Here is a 21,236-nt window from a genome sequence, read left to right as displayed (position 1 = left end):
GGTATATTTCTCAAACCTGAGCAGCACTACTTCTCAGATGCTAATGAAATCTCACAGTCTAGCTGGGCAGTAGTGGCGCACGCCTTTAATCCCAGAACTTGGGAGGCAGAGGCAGGCGGATCTCTGAGTTTGAGGCCAGCCTGATCTACAGAGTGAGTTCCAGGACTGAGACTATACAGAGAAACCCTATCCAAAGAGAGAGAGAGAGAGAGAGAGAGAGAGAGAGAGAGAGAGAGAGAGAGAGAGAGAGAGAGAAATCTAGACAGCTTTCTTTCTAACAGTTCTGGATGCTAGGAACCCCACACTGAAGGTGCTAACAAACCTGCAAGGGCGGCCTCCTGCTTTCTAGATGGCTTTTCTTGCTGTGTCCACAGGTATTGAGTTCTAATCCTATTATGAGGACCCCACCCTCATAACTCAGCCTCCTAATGCTGCCTCTGGGAAGGTGGGATTTTACAGGTGAATATGGGGTTCATAAACATAGCCTATTACTTCAGAACATAACCATACTACTTGGGTAGTTTTGAGTCTAAACTTCTGAGGTTTGGTGCCTTTCAGTAGGAATTTGTATAATTGCTGTATGCATCTGCTCACTCTGTGTGTGTGTGTGTGTGTGTGTGTGTGTGTGTGTGTGTGTGTGTGTGTTACATTCACATATAGCTGAATGTGTGTATAAAAGCTGTTACTCCTTATTTTCGCTATAATCAATATAATTAAATCCCTTAGTGTTTATGCTAACGGTGACCGTCACATTTTGTGATGATTACTCTTAAGACTCCATTATACCTAATGGATACTTAACCTGTTCTCTGCTGTGTGGGTCCTGCTGAGCCTGCGGTAAGGAGTTCTCCTTGGATTTCATTCATCAGATACTCTGCTGGTTGTTTTATAGTTCCCTTATCCTAGATGGGAAACATTTCAGATCAGTTTCATTGTGCTGCCTTGAGATGCTAAGACTCATTGGCTTTCCCCAGTCCTCGAGAACCCAAGCATCCTTCTGCCCTCGTACTTTCCTTGGATTGTCCCCTTGGCCTGTTGCCTGCTCATCATCCCAGCCTTGGTTTTAAGTCACCACTTGTCACCTGTCACTATCACATCGCTTTGCTCCCTCACCCGTCAGATGGAGACACACTTCATCATCTCTATGCATAACAGTGAAGCAATCAAGTCTTGTTAAGATGATATTGAGTGTATATTTTGAGCCAGGTTTTGTAACATCTTTCAGTTACACTGTTTTATTCCGAACACTGAAATCAGAATTAAAAATGCAATTGTCGAGGTTTCTGTGTGTATCAGGTGCCAGGGACTTATTGCATGTGATAGTTTATGTTCTCTCAACTACATCACTGAGCGTAAGTACCGTCCTTCTCCAAGTGAGGAAGCGGTGCTGGGACGCTTGATGCTCCAGAGCGTGGCAGGTTAGTGTAACAGCTGCCTTCGAGGCAGTCTGGTCAATGTCACGTGTCACCTAAGTAGATGGGATTATGCTTGCTCATATTTTCACAGCTGTGAAGGCTGACTCAGTTACTCAGTAGCTCTAGATCACACACTGCTGCAGGGCCTTGAATGAGTTTTCAGAGCCAGTTTTTATACTCCAAAGTATTTTTCAGTCCATTGTTCTCCACTCTGAATATTTAGGGTCCCCACATTTAATACGCGTGCTATGACAGAAGTTTGTCCGCTCTCAACATGTTGGATTCTGGCCTCCAGAGCAATGATCCAGGAGGTGGAACCTTTGGAAAGGGTTTAAACTACAGAGACAACACTCATGAATGAGACTATTGTATCCTTGTTACAAGACCTCAGAAAACCTCCCCTTGTTTCATCACAGTTTATTGCATTGGAGGTGCAATAAATTGGCAAACTGAAGCCCAGAAGAATGCCCTTAGCGGACCTTGGACATCAGCCTCCAGAATGGGAGAGAAATTTCCGCCACGATGTTTCAAGATAGCCGTAACTGATAAAATACTAAGTGAAGAATTTGTAGGAAAAGCTGGAGTCATTCGGAACATATACACACAGATTATAGATGTGTTTGTTTGAAGCTTGTGGATATAGACTATTCCTTTACCTGTGTCCATGTTTACCTTTGTCTTATATAGACAGTCAATAACCGTCTCATACAAGAGTAACCAAAGAAAAATAACATTGAACCAAAAACACTGAAAATTTGAGACTTTTGCTATGTTTTATTCCCCCCCCCCACTTAATATGGAAAAATAACAGTCTTTCTAAGAACTTTCAAACATGTTAGTAATATGTAATCTGTAGATAGTCTAGACAAATTAGAATTCTCATGAAGACCTTGTCTACTAAGGATCGGATTAGCCATTATCCTCCATGCCTGGCAGGGAGCCTCTAAATCCCTAAACTTTACTAAGTGATGGGAGTGCCTTTCAACCCTCCCAATAGGTTTATTTTACGGACTGAGCTGTGTCTCCCCAACTTTTGAACTTTGTATTCTGAAACATAGCCTTACTAAGTTGCTTAGAAATGACCACGAACAGGTTTAATCCCAAAAAAGTATTGAAATTGTGATTCTCTTACTTCAACCTCTCTTATAGATGGGACTGCTGGCCTGGGGCACTAAGCCCAGCCTCAGGATCTTGTTGCTAAGGTCCTTGTTGGTATATTTATGGGCTTAAGGAGAGTTGGATTTAAGCTTGAGATTCTACCCCAACAAACTGCTGTGCAGCATTGATGCTGCTGGACCACAGACCACCTGATTCGCAGGTCCAAGCTTCAGATGGTGCCCAGCGTCTGAATACCTTATTTGAGTAATTCTCGCCTGTTTTCCTCCATTTCCCCATGGCTCAATTCTATATAAGTTCTCTCAGAGTCTCTGCTGAAAGTAAAATAATACGTTAGCATCTAGTGGCGGTAAAAGGTTCTTTGATCATAACAGAGGGTTGAGACCTTAATATTCATAACGTCTCCATGAAAATGACTCTTCTAGCCTTTACCAAAGTAAGATTAAGCCCTTAATCCCCTCCCAGTCGTGATCCACTGTTTTAATGTCATGAAAGTCAGTTTAAGTACGTTTTTGTTGTAGCGACATGAAAATACTTCAGTGGTTTGCTGCTCTTGCAAGGTGAACCACACATTACAGGAATAGGAGACATAGTCTTAGCACTTAGGGGGCTCTTAAGAATGTCAGTCACAAAATATCTTATTGACCATCTCATCCTATAATACTCCCAGTCTCTAAAGCATTGTAGGTCATTGCGGATAATAATCGGACTCCCCAGACTCAAGTCCAATGATCACAGGTCACAGCCAATTCTTCTTTCTCTCCTAATTCACTGAAAAGAATTAAGCAGGAGATGAAACTCACCCTCCTTCCTGTGTCAGCAGTACATAAGCACATAAAAATGTAACTATTTGGAAAGGAATTTTTTATCCTCTCTGGAATAATCCATTGCTGATCTATATCCTAAGTGCAAGATTTATTTTTGTATGTGATGAGAGAAGTTCATGAGAGCAAGTAATCATCTTTGGCTTCTAGTTATATTCTGTTCATCATGCCGGCCTCAGTATCTGTGCTGAGCAACGCAAGCCTGTAAAATCTCAGGACCATTTGGATGTGTGAGCACTTGCCATGGAGCCGTGGGAAACAACCCAATGGCATAGAGATTGCTGTCTTAAACAGGTAGGAGTTATCGATGGATTCAGGCAAAGCAGGAAGGGACTAGTGCAGCCCAGCAGCCAGGCAAGCAGTGGATAGGACCCAGCTAAGGCTGCATCAGGGAGTGAGGGAGGGAGGGAGGGAGGGAGCTAGGGAGGGAGGGAGGGAGGGAGGGAGCTAGGGAGGGAGGGAGGGAGGGAAAAGCCACACACTGAAATCCTACCCCTCGGCATCCCCATGACCTATGACTTAACCCATTTTCTTAATCAGCTTGCTACCCAGAAATGCCCATCGTTGTTGGGGGTTTTTTTTTGGGGGGGTGTATTTGTTATGACCCCAAGGACTTGTCTGTTTACAAGGGTTTTAAGAATATTTAACAAGTTGCTCTTCACTTGACCTGTCTTCTGACCCTGAGCTGCCCTTCATAGTTTCCAGCCTGATGCTCCTTGCTGATGCTCTTTAGTCTGCCCTGCAGCCTACTTTGTTCTTCATCTGTACAGCTAACACCTGCTGTGCACCCATCCCCCATACAGATGTTTCTGGCACTTCTGCTGTGCACCCATCCCTCATGTAGAAAACTTCCCACACCATCAGTGTTATACATTCAGACCTTATATCTCCATTTGGACTTTCTAATTTGTTCTCTTAGCATGTTTTATGTCACCAGTGTTTTAACCTGTACCCTTGTTTCTTGGATCAGTTTAAAGTCCTAGGATTGATCTTCTAATCACTCTGCTTCCAATGGCAGAATTTTCTCCCCAGTTAGTTGTGTTCCCTGATATTACGCACTTTACCATTGGCAGCTTCACTCCAACCTCTCTTCTCAGTGTCTCTGGCAGATCATGCAGCTCACCCTCAGTGTCTCCAGGACTTCTCTCTCTGAAGTATTGTTTTGGTTTGTCCTGGGATACATAGACACGTCCGACTCTGAGTTTTACCAGTCTCTCTCCTACACTCCATTTTTCCCTACCTCCCTCTGTGCTGGTTGATCTTCATCAACTTGACACAAATTAGTGTTCCCATTTCCCAGGAAGACAGAATACCGACTGAGGAATTGGCTCTATCAGATTGGCCTGGGAGTATATCTGGGGGCATTTTGATGAATGATGTCTGTAGGAGGGCCCAGCCCACAATGGGTGCTGCTTCCCCTAGGCAGGTAGTCCTAGGTTATATAAGAAAGCAGGCTGAGCAAGCCACGAACAAATCAGAAAGCACCTTTACCCTATGGGCTCTGCTTCAGTTCCTGCCTTCCAGGTTCCTGCCCTACTGAGTCCCTGCCTCAGCTTCCTTCAGTGGTAGACTATGATTAGGACACTGTAAGCCAGGTAAATCCTTTCCACTTTAGGTTGCTGGTTGTCTTAGTTAGGGTGTTACTGCTGTGAACAGACACCATGACCAAGGCAACTCTTAAAAGGAGTACAATTGGGGCTGGCTTACAGGTTCAGAGGTTCAGTCCATTATCATCAAGGCAGGGGAGCATGGCAACATGCAGGCAGGCATGGTACAGGAGGAACTGAGAGTTCTACATCTTCATCTGAAGGCTGTGAGCAGAATACTGACTTCTAGGGAGGTAAGATGAGGGTCTTAAAGCTCACACCCACAGTGACACACCTACTCCAACAAGACTACACCTTCTAATAGTGCCACTCCCTGGGCAGAGCATATATGAACTATACACTGGTAGTATTTATCACAGAAACAGGAACTGAGCTAAAATCCCTCCTCCTTTCACTTTTCCCTCCCCTCTCCCTCCTTGAATCCTTTCCTTTCTCCTGTGTCTGATTCTAGTCTCGCTCTTCCCCTGCTCTCTAACTCTTGCTCAGCATCCTCTTCCTATCTCTCCCTCTGACGTGGTTTCTCCTGGTGATTTTTGGAGCTAGAACGTCCGAATCTTCCTCTCATAAAGGTTTATACTCAGGTTTTTCAGGTTTCCCGTTGTGATGCCCATAAATAAGAGAGTTTCTTGGCTGCTGTCTTTGGTTCTTTTTACTTCTGAGATGTTTCATTTGCCAATGTAATTTGGTAGAATTTAAATGTAAGCAGTATTTTTAATGTTTATGATTTAAATAAGGAGAGAAAAAATTAAGTGATAGAAATATAAGCTATTCTCTCCTAACAATAAACAGAAGTTGATGTTCACATTATAGCAAACTAGGGAGGATTGTTTTAATACATATCTCTAATTGGTAGAGTTTAGAAAATGTTCCTTTATCATAAAGCTCTGACTCAAATTCATAGAGAGAAGAGAGTCCCCAGATCTGCAATCATCCGGTGTAAATCATCGGCACAACGTCCAGTGAATAAGACCTCAGAGAAGTCAGTTGCGTTTCTCAGACATTAGTTATGGGTCGCAGGCTGATAAGCACATGTGTAAGGCTCACATACAATAGGTGACAGAAAAAAGCTGAGGTAGTCTAAGTGAAAAAATGTCTCTCCGAGGCTCTTGAATTTTAAAACTTGGTCCCCCAGATGGTGGGTCTGTTTAGAGAGGTTATGGAACCTCTAGGAGGCAGAGCCTTGCAGGAGGAAGTGTATCAATGTGGTGGTGGGGCAGGTGAGGGTTGGAAGTCTCATCCCTGTTCCAGGTGTTCTCACTGCTCCTTGGTTTGAGGTTGATATGTGACATTTCAATTTCCTACCATTTGCTGCCACGGCCTCTGTGGCACCGTGATGGGCTCTCCTCTCTCTAGAGGCCTTTTCATCGGGAAAGTTGCTTTGGCTCATGCTAACTGCATAGCAACAGAAAGATCACTAATGCAGGACCTGAAATTTTTGAGCCTGCATCTGGCAATCCTCTCTTCAGAAGCCCTTTCCCCTTCCCAACACTGTGCACAGGTAATGACTGACACAGGCCAAGTTGCTTGTTCTCACAGGGACCCTAAGGCTGTCTTCTCTGGCTCACTTAAACTGGGTGAGACTCTTTCCAGGGACATGTAGACAACCAATTCACATACCAATTAAGCAACAGAAGGAATTGGCCTCCTTGTCAGGCCCTGCGAGATAGACACAGTATTAATGAAGAGTTATCTTCCTCCTATCAATCCTCAAACAGCCAGATCTACCTGTGTGTGCAGGGATGGTCTGTGTTTCAGGTAGACGCCTTGAGTAATCAGCTGGCAGCTGAAACACATAGAGATGCTTAAAATACTGGGAGAAAGGGCAGAGTCAGTGGACCAATTTACCAACAGAGGCACTGAGCATGGTAAGATGTCAAGACAGGAGACACCACTGGAAATAACCAGGCAAATACATAATCATGCAGAGTGTGGGCTCCAAGGTCAGAAAAGAGATGAAGAAATCTGGTTAGAGAGCTCCCAAGACAAAAGGCATCTTCTCAGCTATGGACCCAGTGAGATTAAGCCTAACAAGAGGGCAGGAATAATAGAAGAGTGGGCAAAAAGATTGGGGATGGAAGAGACAGATTGGAGTTCTACTTAATGATTTCATGGGACTCTCTGAAAGCTGCAAACATTGTTACCGTAATAAATTATGAATCTGAATTGCTGTCAGTAATGAAATAGGAGTTAGCATAAACTGCCATATGTGGTTCATTTACCATGAGGCCAAAGAGGCAACTAAAACTAAAAACAACTTTGGGGCTGGAGAGCTGGCTTAGATGCTAGAGGTTCTTGCCACTGTTCCAAGAACCTAAGTTTGGTTCCCAGCACCCAAACCAAAGCAGCTTAGAAATTCCTGTAAACCCAGCTCCGGGAACTCTGATGCCTTTTGGCCTCCATGGGTACCAGCCCACATGTGAGCACAACAAATGTAAAGAGAATAAACATTATGTATGTATGTGAATATATATGTGTATATATACACATATATGTGTATATGTGTATAATACACACATATACATATATGGAATATATATTTTATATATTATATGTTACAAAACATTTTATATATTATGTATATTTTATATAAATATATACATATATGTGTGTATATAAATATATATACAGTACAAACATAAAAGATATATGTGTGTGTAAATAATATCTATACATGAGATGTGTAATATATAGATATATGCATATCTCTTCTCATCAAACTAAATTACCTTCTTATGCTAGTCTTATTAAATGAAAATTATGATATTCCAAACTCAAATTACACAATCCTATGCATGTCTAGGCAGACAGTTTCAGTATTATGGTTTGTCTGTCATCCCAAGTCTGTATGACTATTAAAATGAAGTGGCTGTAAAGTCAAATGGCTTTATTATAGCCCTGTGGCAAGAGACCCCTCAGATGCATAGTCCCATCCTAACTGACATTTGAAAACAGTGACAACCCAGGGATCTAAACCACAGAAAAGGCTTAAGTCCCCCTCAACAGTCAACCTCTGAGAAGGTAAGCCACTTCTTTGCAGCCCCCACTGGTGACGCCGGTGGTAGAGAATTCGGAAGGCTCTTAGGAAGTAAATGGTGACATAGGAAGAGGACTGGGCACATTAAAGCCAAGCCTTAGGAACTGCTGAACAAGCAGCTCTGAGGGCCACACGTTTTCCTCCATGACAATAATCAATGTTCCAAGCCAAGGCGAATTTGCCTTCTCTTAACTGTACTGAAGACTTTAGAAGCATAGGCTGCCTGTATGTGGAGACTGGGTTGAACCGCAGCTTCACAACCCTGGGGAAATGATGTGCCTCGTTTTCATCAGGCAATGCCGAATTAGCATGTCTTCTTCCCAAAGTGATTGTGAAAAGCAAAATGGCACGTAGAGCAGCATTTTACATAAGCAATTGTTACTTTAAGCACCATTTTAGAGAAGATGTGCAATAAGTAAAGCCTAATGTACAGTGCGTAAGTAGAAAGAATGGGCAAGTTAAATTGCAAATTAAAATGTAGAGTACAGATAGAAAAATGGGTGTTTGAAAAGACTGTGTTTTAAAATTCTCTTAGCTGATCAACAAATTAGATAAAATAACCATTATCTTAAGTGAAAAGCGATGATTTTAAAAATCCTACAAAGAACTCAAATAAAATGTCACTGTTAAGCACTTTCTGTCTACAGATTTAAAAATGTAGATGAGACCAACCAATTCCTACTATGACACACTTTACCTAGAAGATACAGGAAAACAGAAAGTCTGACTAGCTCTTGATCTTCTTTTAAGGATAAATTACTTGTAATTAAGAGCTGTCCCTCAGAGGAACTTCACTGAACCTTTAAAAACAGCCATCAGTCTTACCAAAACATTCTCAAATACTGCTAGCAGCAGACCTGTCCCACTTCTCCCTTTACGCCAGGATGATCCTGGGAGGGAAACCTCCCCAGGGAAAGAGAATTTCCTGACCAGTTCTCAGTGCACACATGAACCCAGCAGGAAGAGCCTAAGAGTATGCAAACCACATTCACGCAAATGCTAACAGGGTGATACCTCATCCTTCAAGAATCCAGCTGTTGCATCCTTTGAAAACCAGTGCTGTTCACTACATTAATAGAAAGAAAAAAGAAACCTCAATTATGTGTTAAAACTACTGAATGGAATTCAATATCAACTCGTGATACATATTAGCAATATAGCTAATAAAGTATTATCTACAGGGAAAAAAATAACCCTACTTGAGTAGGGTGCTTTTTGTCAATTGCTAGAAGCATTCTCTCTGATTTCAGGAATGAAGGGCATTTTTGTAATGGGGGAAGTATTTAATGTTTTATTGCAATTCATTCCATGATATAAAAAGCAAGAAAAGGAAATAAAATTACAACAAAAATATTTTATTGACAAATGATACAACTGTGAACATACAAAAATGCATGTGAAATGTCAGATAATATATTAAGTTTAAAAAGTGGACCTGGCAAACCCTAAACCCAAGGTTAACATGCACAAAGATTATATTGTAGAGAGCAGCAGTTGGGGAGTTTTAAATTGAATTTTAACTTTTATTTACATTAGAATAAAACACCATGAAATTATTTGGAAAATATACAAAAGATAAATGTAAGATCTCTACCAGAAAATAGAAGTTGTTGAGAGTAGTCAAAGAATATATGTGTAAATTAAAAAATACAAGTGGCCATGCATGAAAAAGTGTCCTGAGGCAAACGGTCATTTCCTAAGGAATCTATTCAGTTCAAACCCCGTGAGATTGAGAGCAAGGAAGAGAAAAGTAACGGTGGAAAGAAAGAAGGAAGGAGGGAAGAGAAAAGAAAGGAAAAGAAAGGAAGGAAAGAAAGAAAATAAAGAGAAAGAAAGAAAAGATATATACATATATGTTTGTGTGTGTGTGTTTCTTTTTTTTGGTGCTGGTCATCTTTTTGTGGCATGCATATATATATATATATATATATATATATATATATATATATATATATATATATATATATACATATTGTGGCTGTGGAGGCTGTCACCAAGATTTCAAAAGAAAAAAAATAAAAAGCTAGGAGAAGGTGTGGTATGGGAGCCTCAGAGTCCCTGCAGATGGCTCTTGGGAGGATGGTGTATGATACCACTGTTGCCATGGAAATCCTACTAAGGATTCTAGAACACCTGCAGGAGGGGGGGGGGGGGGGCTGGGGGGAGAGGATCTGCAAGATGCAAGCTGAGCAAGTTCAAAAGAGTATCCCAGTGGACTCCAGAGAACAGACAAAAGGTGAGGCTGTCCAAGTCCTAGTGACCTCAGATCATGCCAGCTTGTGCTTCTTGCACCTTGAGTCAACAAGTTCTCTGTTAATTACTTGGTCTTGCTTTGGTCTGGTTCTTCAGTATCACTTCCCTGTTCCTCTCTTTTAGAGCGGAAATGTTTACCCCATGTCATTGGGTCTTGGACATGTAAATGCTTTTGGATCTAAGTTTGCCAGGAGTCTCCCAAGAGATTTTAGATTGGATTTTCAGTTGTGCTGAAACAAGGAGGACTTTTTTTTTAATTAGGTATTTTCTTCATTTACATTTCAAATGCTATCCCAAAAGTTCCCCAGACCCTCCCCCCCCACCCCTCACCCCCTCCAACCCCCACCCCTCCACCCACCCACCCCCCCCCCCCCGCACTCCCCTACCCACCCACTCCCACTTCTTGGCCCTGGCGTTCCCCATACTGAGGCATATAAAGTTGCAAGAACAAGGGGCCTCTCTTCCCAATGATGGCCGACTAGGCCATCTTCTGATACATATGCAGCTAGAGACACGAGCTCCGGGGTACTGGTTAGTTTATATTGTTGTTCCACCTATAGGGTTGCAGTTCCCTTTAGTTCCTTGGGTTCTTTCTCTAGCTCCTCCATTGGGGGCCCTGTGATCCATCCAATAGCTGACTGTGAGCATCCACTTCTGTGTTTGCCAGGACCGGCATAGCCTCACAAGAAACAACTATATCGGGGTCCTTTCAGCAAAATCTTGCTGGTGTATGCAATGGTGTCAGTGTTTGGAGGCTGATTATGGGATGGATCCCCAGGTATGGCAGTCTCTAGATGGTCCGTTCTTTCGTCTCAGCTCCAAATTTTGTCTCTGTAACTCCTTCCATGGGTGTTTTGTTCCCAATTCTAAGAAGGGACAAAGTGTCCACACTTTGTTCTTCATACTTCTTGAGTTTCATGTGTTTTGCAAATTGTATCTTGTATATTGGGTATTCTAAGTTTCTGGGCTAATATCCACTTATCAGTGAGTACATGTCATGTGAGTTCTTTTGTGATTGGGTTACCTCAGTCAGGATGATACCCTCCAGGTCCGTCCATTTGCCTAGGAATTTCATAAATTCATTCTTTTTAATAGCTGAGTAGTACTCCATTGTGTAAATCTACCACATTTTCTGTATCCATTCCTCTGTTGAGGAACATCTGGGTTCTTTCCAGCTTCTGGCTATTATAAATAAGGCTGCTATGAACATAGTGGAGCATGCGACCTTCTTACCAGTTGGAAAAATCTTCTGGATATGCCCAGGAGAGGTATTGCAGGATCCTCCGGTAGTACTGTGTCCAACTTTCTGAGGAACCGCCAGACTGATTTCCAGAGTGGTTGTACAAGCTTACAATCCCACCAACAATGGAGAAGTGTTTCTCTTTCTCCACATCTTCACCAGCATCTGCTGTCACCTGAATTTTTGATCTTAGCCATTCTGACTGGTGTGAGGTGGAATCTCAGGGTTGTTTTGATTTGCATTTCCCTGATGATTAAGGATGCTGAACATTTTTTCAGGTGCTTCTCAGCCATTCGGTATTCCTCAGGTGAGAATTCTTTGTTTAGCTCTGAGCCTCATCTTTTAATGGGGTTATTTGATTTTCTGGAGTCCTAAAGCTGTACTACAGAGCTATTGTGATAAAAACTCCATGGTACTGGTATAGCAACAGACAAGTAGACCAATGGAATAGAATTGAAGACCCAGAAATGAACCCACACACCTATGGTCACTTGATCTTTGACAAGGGAGCTAAAACCATCCAGTGGAAAAAAGACAGCATTTTCAACAAATGGTGCTGGCACAACTGGTGGTTATCATGTAGAAGAATGTAAATTGATCCATTCCTATCTTCTTGTACTAAGGTCAAATCTAAGTGGATCAAGGAACTCCACATAAAACCAGAGACAGTGAAACTTATAGAGGAGAAAGTGGGGAAAAGTCTCAAAGATATGGGCACAGGGGAAAAATTCCTGAATAGAACAGCAATGGCTTGTGCTGTAAGATCAAGAATCGACAGATGGGACCTCAAAAAATTACTGAGGACATTTTGATCTGTGCACTGATTATAGTTTCACTTTCGTGGCACCTGAGATTTGAAGGCCGACCAAGGAGAAAATGCTAAAGGTTTGACCTCAAGTCTCCGCACCTCCAAAAGCTCACTTGTTAGGCCTCAGTTATGCTATTAGGGAAAATGGCAGAATCTTAAGGTGGGACCAGATAGCTGGCTGCAGTGTACCCTCGAAAGGGATACTGTGAGCCACAGACCAACTGTCCCATGAGCTCTCTCTGCCCAGTTTTTCTTATTTCCTGGCCCCTGTGAAAGCTAGCCATCCTCCCCCACATAATCTCTCCATCAGGCACAATGCTGACACCAGCCCGAAGCAAGGGTCAAAAATACTGGCTTGGAGTTGATACCATATCATCTAAAACCATAAGCCCTGCCCCGCCCCCCATCAAAAAATCTCTGAAGCTGATTCTTTTGTCTCAGTAATGAATATCTGACTAACACAGTGCAGTTTCCAGAGAGTATACTAATTTCCAATAAGGTAGAGTATTCTAACAAGGGGAAATAGAAAACTTTTTAAAAGATGGCTTTAAAAAAATAAGTAATAAAACCAAAGACTCTAACTATTAACTAGCCTATGGTATTTCATCTTAGATCTTGTTTTCTTTATCAGAGAAAGCATCCTTTAAGATTGCATGGGGTATTTTAATAGAATGTGACTTTTTCTTATCACCAAACTTTCTCTTCTTCTTAGCCACACTGAATATGTACACTAAAACAGTTGCTCTTTGGTTAACGACAGCAGTGACCAGTTATATAACTACACAGAAATCTCCCTTTCAAATCCTTCCATCAGAGTCTATGTGACTGCCCGATGTGCACTGCATCAGATACTCCAGCATCGTTGCAGGCTGCCTCAAACGCTGTCCATTTAGAAGACAGATCAGAAGTACCAGCCCTGCCATTCTTAGGTTTGCAATTTAAGTGTAAAATCTTGCCAGAGTGGCAATCCGTTGAAACAAAACAGTCCTGGAAATTAGGCACTAATTTCCCTTCAAATGGACATTTCTGGTTCTTTCCTTTCTAATTACCATTATAATGAAGTGGCCCTGAATTATGGGAGGAAGCGGTTTCAAAGGCAGCAATCTCTTATTATGAATCATACACTTGATTTTCTACCCTAATGGGAATCAGCCTTAGCTATAAAGCATGCACGTGCAAACCCCCTCTCCACTGAGACTGCAATGGTCCCAGAACTGCAAATCCTTCTTTCACTAATTGTTGGCTCAGAGAATGAATAGGCTTGTAAGCTTTGCACTATAGCAAAGCTGGGGACAACCACCCTGATCTTCATGACAGCATCGTTTGCAATCCTTCATATTTGTTGCTCCTGACGACAGTTTCAGTACCTTAAAACACTGTTGTGTTAATACAATAAAACCTGCTTGTCTCAGAAAACCAAGGGCTTTGGTCTGACCACACCCTCCCGGACCACACCCCTCAGTCCTTCCTACTTTAACATGGGTACCTCCCTTTTTATATTACCTGCCAAAGTGAACTATCTGCTTCCATCAATTTAAATGGAATTTCTCACTTTGACTGTATCTCCACATGGACTTCTGGTCCTGTGTCTCCCTAAGTTTATCTTAAATTAAACTCTTCTCAATATGCCACTGTTCTTGGTCTATGTATTGCAGGATAGTGGTCTTAGACATCTTATTAAACTGATATTACAATGATTTATTCCAGTGAAATAATGATAAATGCTCACCCAACTGCTTGGTATCAGTGATGTCAAACATAAATAGGAATGGTATCACAAACAAGCTAAGACATCGATGTGCTGAGTCTGCAGTTTAAAATGCTAGGGAACTCCTAAACAGCAAACCGTAGAAAGTTTTGTCCGTGGCAATTGCTCCTTTGTGCAGCGGGGGATCTCATAAAATTGGCTGTAGGAAACAGACAACACTAGCCTGCTAGCAGCACTCGTACTATTGAGAACTGGTGGTAGACAAAAGGAGTCAGTCTCTTTTCCCTGGGCAGTCCTATGTCTGTTAGAACTTGAATGTGTTTTCTATGGTCATTCTTCGGTCCACAGCATGGCTTGATTGGAGATGCATTTCCTGTGGCTTCATGGGAGGAGAAAATGCAATGTGTACCTTGTAAGAAAACTACCTCTATGTTTTTGTTACGTTTTTATTTAAGCAAGGCAGAGGTTCTTGGAGGCACAAGATGTTTAAGTACAATCCCTGCTGCTTAACAGTTGAAGGGGGATTGTTAATTTTTTTTTTTTGAGATCCTGCAGGGAGATGGAGAATTATGGGATTAAATGTGTTAAGTGTATATAAATCTTTACATCTTGTAGTCACTGCATATGTCCACACAAATGTTTGTTGATAGTCAGGAGATTCACTAATATTTTACCCCAATACCTGATGATAGGCATCACACAGGTCCTTTGTTTCTGGTCAAGGTTCTGGCACCAATGTGAGCCAAAGGCAGTTAGTTGAGGGCTTCCCAGCATCACGTAGAGTGAAGCCATTGGAGCGGGGCTTAGGGTTCTTTTGTCTTCATCAACTTAAAAGTTTTACTTGACTTAAAGCTCTGCTGGATATTTTTCTTGCAGAATCAGAACGATGACAATTCTAGAAGGTTCTTCCAGGTCCCGAGTTTAATCGAAATGTGAAACTGTGGTGATCCTCCCTCCTCTCTTACTAAGGAGAAAAGCTTATGACATGCATACAGAATTTAACAACTTGACACATGGAGGCCATGTGCAATGATATAATTTGATTTTATATATTGCCCAGAAATCAGCAGAGTGTATCTTTCAGTGTTTGATAAGTGAGCTCACTTCATATTTTTCTCTCCCTACTCATTTTTATTACTTGTATTTCTTGAGGTTATAACCATATTCCCTTGCAGTTCTCTTTCAAATCCATGGTTTTGTTTTCATCGTTATTACATGCATATGTGACTACAGATATACCTATTGTAGTGGTTTGAGTGAGAATGGCCTCCATAGGCTCATATATTAGCTTGTTTGGTCTCCAGTTCATGGAACTATTTGAGAAGGATGAAGAGGTCTGGCTTTGTTAGAGGTGTGGTCTTGTTGGATGAGGTATGTTGTTGGGGTCAACTTTGAGATTTCTAAAGTCCATGCCTAGCCCAGTCTCTCTCTCAATGCCACCCCTATCCCCTTCTCTCTCCCTCTCCTTTTCCCTCTCCCTCCTCTCTCTCTCTCTCTGACCCCCCTCTCTCTTCTCTCTCTCTTCCTCTCTCCCTCTCCCCTCTTCTCTCTTCTCTCTCTCTTTTCTCTCTGCTCCTCTCTCCTCTCTCTCTCCTCTCTCTCTCCTCTCTCTCTCTTCTCTCTCTCTTCCTCCCTCTCTCCCCTCTTCTCTCTTCTCTCTTCCTCTCTCTCCTCTCCTCTCTCTCCTCTCTCTCTTCCTCCCTCTCCTTTCTCTCTCTCTCTCTCTCTCTCTCTCTCTCTCTCTCTCTCTCTCTCTCTCTCTCTCTCTCTCTCTCTCTCTGTACATTATGACTTTCAGGCAAGAAGTCTACTACTGAGTTATATCTCTGGCCCCTGATTTCATTTTCTTAATACCTTTCCAAGAGCAGGAGCCTTTTTTTTTTTTTAATGTAGTCTAATTTACCTTCTTTTGTGGAGCTTGGTCTGCTGAGTTCTAAGACATACTCGCCTTACTTTTGGTCAGTAGAGTGAGTTCTACTATATATTTGCACAGTTAATAAGTCCATACAACATGAAGTATAGCTCAAACTTCATTGATGCTCATGTTCCCATTCAACTGTTTCAGCACCATTTGCTGGCGAGATGTGCTTTTCTCCATTAAAGTCCTCAATGGATTATCCCTGCCTCCACCGGTGTTCTGTGTGCATTCTGCCCGTGTAAGTCAGTACTACAGTACCTGTAGCTTTGTATGTCTTAAAATGATCTGATAGACCCTGCACATTTGTTCTGCTCTCCTGGCCTTTTCAGGGTATTTGAGTTTGTGTTTCTATGCATATTGTAGAATTGCCTTTTCAATTTCTATAAAAAAATAAATAAAACAAAGAAATGTTGCTATGATTTTGATTGGGATTGAGTGGAAATGTTAAGGACAATGTTGACCTTAGCACTAATGAACTTTCTGTTCCTTGCTATTGTCTGTCTCTCTACCTATTCGTGCCTTCTTCAATTTCATCCACGTTTCTTTGCTTTCATCATGTGTGCACTCACTGTACGTATCATTAGATTTAGACCCAACTGTGGCTTTAAAAGCTACTCTAAGTTGCACTTCATACTGACTTGAATTTCTTCACGGGCATTGTTGGGATATAGAAACACATTTTTCCTATACTGATAAGAATTTTATTTTCAATTATAAAATTTCCACTGACCATCATACACATGCTAAAATAATGGTCTCTTCAGCATCACCTAAAGAATTATTTACAGATTCCCAGACCTCATCTAGACAGGTTTTTTACCCACAGCTCTGGATGGCCAAGGAATCTGTGTTTACAAAGCTTCCCTGGTCCTCCGTGAGGTTTGTGAATCACTGTTAGGCATTTGTGGGTATCAATTATTCAACAGATATGACAAATAACTGATTCACTCGCCCCACAGATGTGACTAGCCTGCACTCACTCAGCATTTTAATTAGATGTCTGGTGATGGATTTGCAGTGAAAATGTATTTTCTGAACCAGCCCTTCGCTTTTAACCAACCGCACATGTAGGAAACTGAGCCAGATCATTTGCTGAGGTTAGACATTCATTAAAGGTCAATCTGTGGCCGGATTTGGCTGGAATAGCGCATATTGCTAATTATCCAAGTGAATTATACAGACTTGCTTTGGAGAGGGAGCAGATGAAGAGATGCTGGCTGAAAAAAGAAAAAAAAAACCACTAAACCTTTAAAATTGGCTAAATTCTAAAATGGTTGGTTGAGCTAAAAAAAAAATGTGCAGAGAAAGGAATGGTGGTACCAAGTCACATTAAAGTAGCTTTGTTTAAGTGGCTCTGAGAGGTGGCAGGCAGAGTTATTACCAGAACATTGTGAATTCTACAGAGGAATCCAAGACAAGGAATTTCAAGCTTGTTCCCCCGGGGATCAGAAAAGCTCTCTTCAGATTAGATCAGTTTATCACTAAGTGAGCAACTGTGATGGCTAATCTTCATGGTCGACTTGACTAGATTTAGAATCACCCTTGGGTGTATCTATGAGAGTATTTCCAGAAAGTTTTAGCTAGAGAAAGAAGACACACCCTGAACATGCATGACACCATTCCGTGGACTCGGATCATGTGTTAAATGAAAGCAATGAGCAAGAGCTGAAAAGCAGAGGTCACCTCCCTACCCACTGACTGCAGAAGTGATAGGACCAGCTGCCTCACGCTCCTGCGGAGCCTTCCCCACCATAATTAAGTATCCCCTTCAACTGGGAGCTAAAATAAACTCTTTTTTTCCCTCAAGGTGTTTCTGTCAGGTGTTTGCTCACATAATGATAAAAGTAACAGAGACTCGGTATGAGCCAGGTACTCCTTTAATCACAGTATTTGGAAGACGGAGTCAAGCCCATCTCTTGGAGTTGGAGGCCAGCCTGGTTTACATAGGAAGCTCTGGGACAGTCAGCACCACACAGAGAGACTCTATTGGAAAAACAAACAAACAAACAAACAAACAAACAAACAGGGTGGGGAGAGGGAGAGAGAGAGAGAAACAAACAATAGAGAGCTGGGTCTGATGAAGTTTTAGGGAACACTAGTGGGCACTGGGTCATTGGTGTGATATTTTGGCAAGAAGTCTGGCTGTGCCCTGCTGCTGTCTTGAAAGTTTGACCCAGTTGTGTGTCTTCCAGGCTGTGGTGTAGCTATTGTGGGCTCTCCGAATTCATACCTTCTGTCAGAGAGGAGAGACCCAGCCTGAACAAGTTTAAAGCTACAGACAAGAAGATGAAATGGCAGCTGTAATTGTTAAATAGATTATCCCCCCCACCACCACCACCCCCATTAAAGGGAAACCTAGTGTTCTGTGCTGGGACAATAGAAAAAAAATGTCCTCGGGGTAAGATCCATCCATCGAAGGCTCCAACCAGTGAAAATGCAAATTCGCTTGAAAGAGGGGAGTCACTGTTGAGAAGACACCCCCAACCCCTCCCTAGGGACTAGTTTTCCCAGGGCTAGCCTCAAAGGCAGCAACAACTGTTGTCCTAAAAGGACAGAGAATCTGGCAGCATCGCCTGTGAGGACTGGTTCTTTTTTAGGAATGAAAGATGTAAAAACTAGAAGGGTCGAGCTTCCCAAAGCTATGGCCTAGATGATGCATCATGAGCCCCAAATTTCAGATATGGATTTGTAGAGTTTTCTATCTTCTTTGCTGGATTTTAGCCTCACTTCAGTAGGTTTTTTTTGTTTTTGGTTTTGGTTTTGGTTTTTTGGTTTTTTGGTTTTTCCGAGACAGGGTTTCTCTGTATAGCTATCACTGTCCTGGAACTCACTCTGTAGACCAGGCTGGTCTCGAACTCAGAAATCTGCCTGCCACTGCCTCCCAAGTGCTGAAATTAAAGGCATGTGCCACCACCACCCGGCATCAGTAGTATTTTTCTTAGCATTCCCCTCATCCCTCCCTTTTGGATTGGGAATGGTCACTCATTTTTTGCCACTGGCTACTGGAAGTAACTTGTGTTTTGTTTGTTTGTTTGGTTGGTTTGTTTTGTTTTTTGTTTGTTGTTTGCTTGTTTCTTATTTACAGAGAATTGGAGTTAGGAAAGTATCTGGAAACTTTGGACTTTTAAACTTTATTGGAACTTTTAGACTGTGCGGACTTTTAGAGATGGAGTAAATATGTCTGTACATTATGGGGTGAAAAATGAAACTTTAGTGGCCAAAAGTGTCATCTCATAATTTAAATTAGTACGTCTGAGTGTCCTGTTGACAAGAGGTAGATTGTTGATGGCCAATCTTCACTGTTAACTTGATTCGATTTAGAATCCCCACAGAAAGAAATCCCCGGACGTTAAGTGTATCCAGAAAGACTTTACTGAAAGGGGTAGACCCATCCTGAAGGTTGGTGGCATCCCATAGTCTATAGTCCTGAATTCCCAAAAGGAGAAAGCCAGATGAGAGCCGGGATTTGTCTCTCTTTCCTGATGGTGGCTGTGGTGTGGGCAGCCACCTCACATTCCTGATGGTCTCTCCTTCCTGATGGTGGCTGTGGTGTGGGCAGCCACCTCACATTCCTGATGTTCAGCATCCCTGTTGTGATGGACTGGACCCTCAAACTGCAAGCCAAAACGAATCCTTTCTTAAGTTACTCTTGGCAGGTGTTTGGTCACAGCAGTAAGAAAAGTAATTTCTTATAAATAATAAAGCACCCTTTAGATTGACTGGCAGAGACTGTGGGAAACCCTAGGCGGGGAGGAAGGATTCTTCAAAAATAAATTGGAGTAAGGTGTTTAATTTGATGAATTTCGTCCGTCAACACAATCTCCTTTCTTAAACATGAATGATGGCCATGTGTTCCTGCCCTATAGTTTTGTGAGCACACAAGTGTCTTTATTCCATACGTGTACATATTTTGAATCGTCTAATAAGCTCAAAGCAGCATTTGCTAAATAAAACTCTTGAGTTAGTAAAGAAAACAACCTGTCTTAAACACATAAACTTAGATTTAGTCCATTCTTTGAACTCTAGCTTTACGCAAACCATTATTAGGGTAATTAGAGCTAAATGACTTTTAAATAAAGGATTTCTAACGACGCGATGGCATTGGGGAAATAAGGGCATTGGTTGGGTGTTGTGTGATGTTTTTCTTCCTTACTACTTCTCAAATTATAGCGGCTTCCAGATTGGACCTCAGAATTTAATGATTCTAGGGGTAAGGCTTGGCTTTATAGACCCACCGGTATCTGAGAGGGGATGGATGGCTTTCCTGGGTTGTTTATGAAATATTCTAGAGAAATAAACGTAGCATATGCCTTCTCTCACAGAGGTGGTGCAGTCCCCAGAATCAGGCCGGCTAGGGGAGAGTGCCTCGTGGTGAGCTCATCTTGCTTTATCAAAGAAGAAATGAGGACCTGGAGAATTATGTCTTGTCTAAACTCTTAATGTAATCTTAGAGTAGTGACCTGGAAGAGAAGCTGGCTCCTCTGCTCTCTACACTCAGCTGTCTCCTGCGAATCCACAGTTCTCCACCTCCACGCCCTAAGTATTGAAAACCTAATCAACAGTGAGCTTCTTTAGGCCAACTCTCGTGTTCTCATTGAAGAAACAACTCTACAGGCTTTCCTCCACTCTCACCCTGTTGTTTCCAAACTGTCTCCTGCTGTCTGGGATTCTGACAGCCAGGCTTCTTGCCCGCTGCTGTAGTAGAATGAGCGTTTCTTTCATTCCACAGGTCCGGTGGTGCATCTTAGCATTACTCAGTTGTACACACTGGTCCTAAATTTTCAGACTGAAGCCTTGTATAAGAACTCCATGAAACAAGTCGCATATATGTGAAGATCTAACACTAGAGCCGATTCTCCTTGGTGGGGTGGTTCTCAGCTTGTGGATTGCCACCCCCTTGGGGGTAACATATCAAATATCCTGCATATCAGATATCTACATCACAATTCATAACTCTAACACAACGACAACTATGAAATAGCAATGTATGGTTGGGGTGGGGTCACCACAACATAAGTGTCCACTGAATTAAAGGGTCATAGTGTTAGGAAAGTTGAGAACTACTTCCCCTGGTGGCTTAGAAAGGTTTAGTAGCTAAAGCTGTGGTTGGTGAGCCACGGAATTACCTCTGCTCACAGTTGATGCTAATGAGTGTTCTGGACTGAACGTGCCATGCACATCCTCTGACATTTATATGCCCCACCCCCAGTGTGGTCTGTTCCTGGATATGGAGGTGATCAAAGGATTTGAGCTTCTAAAGCAGTGATGCCAGTATCCATATAGGAGAATAAAGGGCAGCAAAGGGCTCTTTCC

This window comes from Mus musculus, chromosome 13 (genome assembly GCF_000001635.26).
Source record: "Mus musculus strain C57BL/6J chromosome 13, GRCm38.p6 C57BL/6J".
Lineage (NCBI taxonomy): Eukaryota > Metazoa > Chordata > Mammalia > Rodentia > Muridae > Mus > Mus musculus.
This window is presented reverse-complemented; position numbering follows the sequence as displayed.